This window comes from Chiloscyllium punctatum, chromosome 16 (assembly GCF_047496795.1).
Source record: "Chiloscyllium punctatum isolate Juve2018m chromosome 16, sChiPun1.3, whole genome shotgun sequence".
NCBI classification, from domain to species: Eukaryota; Metazoa; Chordata; class Chondrichthyes; order Orectolobiformes; family Hemiscylliidae; genus Chiloscyllium; species Chiloscyllium punctatum.
In genome coordinates, this window is record NC_092754.1 from 78,172,641 (window position 1) to 78,176,727 (window position 4,087).

The 4,087-nt window shown below is 43.2% G+C and overlaps 1 non-coding gene across 1 annotated transcript; it reads left to right on the top strand.

Annotated features, from left to right (window-relative positions):
• Positions 1-291: 291 nt before the first annotated feature.
• Positions 292-363, top strand: trnah-gug (transfer RNA histidin (anticodon GUG)). The gene has a single exon. It is a non-coding gene; the product is annotated as a tRNA-His (tRNA).
• Positions 364-4,087: the final 3,724 nt, after the last annotated feature.

Genomic DNA, 4,087 nt, shown 5'->3' on the forward strand with positions numbered 1-4,087 from the left:
AGTGGGAGGGGGAGTTGAAATGTTGGGCCACGGGGCGGTGTGGTTGATTGGTGCGGGTGTACCCGGAATCTTTGATGTTTTGTAGAAATCTATTGATCTCAGCCTTCAACACATTAATGATGAAATCACCACAGCCACTGGGGGAACCGATGTTAAACCGCCAGCCCATTCTGAGTTCCCACATATCTGCAACTGTTCGCTTAGCACTGATATTGTGCATTTGGTGCACTGCCTAACATTTCTTATGACACTGTACTTATTGCAGGTGCTGAGTGTGTCCGCCTGTGGGTTGTCGTGATCGTATAGTGGTTAGTACTCTGCGTTGTGGCCGCAGTAACCTCGGTTCGAACCCGAGTCACGGCAGTAATTCCTCTATGTCTCCCAGTCTTCTGTGAAACACATATGAAACAGTTGTTTTAAAGTTTTGATTTTCTCCAAGGTGATTTTTTTTCCTTCAAGCTCTGCTCGCTCACATCTCTGTGTTTCATATGTCAGAATTCAAATCCACCCGTTCTCAGAGATTTCTTCCCTCCTACGATCACTAACCGAACTTTCCATCCCATACCCCCATTTCATTAATTTGGAGATGCTGGTGTTGGACTATAGCGTACAAAGTTAAAAATGACCCAATACCAGGTTATTGTCTTACAGGTTTAATGGAAGCACTAGCTTTCGGAGCGCTGCTCTTTCCTCATGTGTTTGCGGAGTCATTTCCTATTTCACTAAGGTATTGCAGAATCTAACACTGACTCTCAGATTGATACCGATCAGTCTGTGTGGCTGCAGTCACTGTTGCTGGGTGAACGTGCCCCAACCATCGGGATCTGCAGACCATTTGATCCAAATGGTTACCACTGTTGTGAGATCAATGCTCATGTCGCAGCTTTTACTGATATGGACCAGATATTATTGGGGAGGTCAAGGTCAGAAAAATGGCACAGAACAGTATCGGGGAAAAGTGACTTCATTGGATAAGATCAGTTTCACTGCTTTTTTCAATGGCCAAGCGCTATTACCACTGAACACTGAACTGTTAATTCAGACACCTGGGACCTGGGTTTGACTCCGACAATGCTCGGTGGTAGAATTGGGATTCAATAAATATCTGGAATTACGAATCTTATAACTCCTATATATCCATGTTCAATTGTTGAAAAAAAACAAAACCATCTGACGTCATTTAAGGAATGAAACTGTCATTCTGACCTGCTCGGGCCTCCATGTGACTCCAGACTCACTACAATATGGTTGAGTCTCAACTGCCCGCTGTACAATTAGGGATACCAATCAATACTGCTGAGCCAGCGACGCCCTCATACTGTAACAGAATAGAAGAAAAAAGTTCATTCGGCCCTAGTTAGATTACTGTGTTCAGTTCTGCAATTCAAAGTACTGCATGGATGTGATCGCACTGGGAACGTTGCAGTAGAGATTCACTGGGATATTGTCTGGGCTGAAGAGTTTCAGTTGTGAGGAGAGATTGGACAGGCTGGGGTTGTTTGTCGCCGAGCAGAGGAGATTGGAGAAGACATGACTGAGATGTACTAAATACTGAGGGATATGGATAGGATAGACGGAAAGAAGCTTTTGTTATTGATGAAGGGATCGAACATTGGGGCCAAGAGATTTCGGGAAAAGGCAGAAAGGTTTGAGTAGATTTGCGGAAAGGGTCAGAGAGGCGGAAATCATTCTAACCTTAAAAAAAATTGAGATGTTAATTTGCGATGCCAAAACATGTAAGATTATGGGCTAAACGATGGAATACTTGATTCAGGTCGTTCAGCAGTTGTGTTTGACAAGTGAGGCCACAACAGGCCGAAGGGCCTCCTTTGATGTTGTTGTCCTCCACAGTATCCTGGTTAGTGTCCCCGCCCGTCACAGGGCTCATTTCTCCCCTGGGGGCATCGTCAAGTTTTAAACCTGTCGCTCTGTTCCCCAGTGGAGGTTATTCATGGCTGGCCTTCCATTCTCGATGGGACATGTCACAGGAAGGACAGTGCAGTCTGAATCAGCTGGGGAAGGGCTGCAGCTCCTGGGGAGATGGAGTGTCAGTGAAAGTGCAAACACGTAACTTCAGCAAACTGCACATTGTGTTTGTGTTGCAATGAAAACCATTATATAGAGTTGTTCCTGACTGATATGTTTATTTAAAGCAGGAATCTGAGGGAGAAAACAGAATAAACCTATTCAGATCTGAGCACAGAGACATTTCCAGCAGAACTACTGAGGTTGTACAGCGTAGAACCGCGTTTGGATGCATTGAATTCGGGTTGGTGGTCGCAGCTTGCTTTCACTAGGCGGAGTTCCCAGTGTGTAAAGCCGTTACACATGATACAGATCGTGGTCAATGTGATGGTACATTTGCTCAGTGGTTCACACTGCTCTTAAGTCTATAGGTTAGGTGGATCGGCCATGTTATATTGCGCTGATGTGTCCAGGGAGTGAATTCAGTAAGTTAAGTGAATTAGCCATGGGTAACGCGGTGATAAGGTCAGCAGTCACACGATGTCAGGTTTTATTCCAGCAGGTTTATTTGAAATCACAAGCCAGAGGGCTGCTGGGATAGAGACGGGTGCTAGGTCTGGTTGAGTTGCTGTTCAGAGTCTCCCTATAGACTCGATTGGCTGAACTGTACTTTCTGCATTGTAGGGAGAGTCTGTGATTCTATCAGAGAGGACACTCCCAACATTTACTGGGCTGCTTAGACATTGGAGACGATGCTGACGGTATTTAGTTGGGATGGAATTTTATTTATTTGTGTTTTGGAAAATTTGAAACTAAACCAAGGAAAACCGAATGGAAGTTTTCCAGAGTATATTCACTCTTTCAAGTTCATAAATTTCTGAAAGTCAAGATTTCAAAACCATCGATGTAGGACAAAGACATAATGGGAGCAGAATTTCTGTCACTCAGACAATCCGTTTCCAAAATATTTGGAAAGGCACATTTAGAGACACAGAAGCAGTGAGTTTCATCAGGTGAGAGATAGCCTGTGGCCAGGTAAAAATGTAAAGGAGGGTGTAGGGGCTAGAAGGTGCGAGGAAACAATATCTAATTTGGACGACTTCAGGTGCAAACGAATATCGGAAATGTCTGCAGCTGAGTAAGATTCAGCAAAAAAAACTCATAGTTTTGAAAGATTTCTATTAATATTCCACATGAAGCATTATAAATGGAACTGAGCAGATTTTGTCTATTGTCTCGGACAGCTAGTCCATAATGAATAGGAAGTGACCCGTCTCTTGGAGATCGATTTCCTGCTTTAATCCCATGCCTTAAAGATGGGAGGACGATCGCCATGATGTTGGGTTCATTTGATATCCATTGAAAACTGCCAAAGTAACTGAGCATCAAAAGTGCCATCTTGTTTTGTTGTTCAACCTTCTGTTTTTTTCATCAGTATTTTCTTTAAGCTGAAATAAATTCGGAGCAAAATTGAATGCAACATTTAACGTGGAGAATCTTGCTCTTGCCCTTCATTGCACCGGAGATTTGTGATAAATCGATACCTCATCAAAGTCGAAATAAAGCAATTTGAATCTGTTGTAAGTTACATTGGGACAATGAAAAGAAGTGCAAACGTTTCTTTTCTCCTTTCATTCCATCTTGACGTTCTGTGAATTTACATCGAGTGAAAGGGGTACAAATAAGGAGAGATCAGGTGCAATAGTTTATCCAGTGGGATTGTGAATTTTAATGTAACACTCCACACAAAGTTCTGATCAGTATTCTTAACAGTCAATTGAATTGGAACCGCAGAAAACTTTTCCAATGAAACGAATTTTTCATTATTTCACAACCTTTTGCTGTGTGAATCATACCGCGATCAATCATCCAGCGTGATCACCAAGTTGGCAACAATTTTCTTTAGCAATCACAACATCCGCTGATGGGGGAGTGCCGAACCAGAGGACACAACTTAAAAATAAGGGGTAGACCATTTAGGACAGAGATGAGGAGAAACTACTTCACCCAGAGAGTGGTGGCTGTGTGGAATGCTCTGCCCCAGAGGGCAGTGGAGGCCCAGTCTCTGGATTCATTTAAGAAAGAATTGGATGGAGCTCTTAAAGATAGTGGAGTCAAGGGT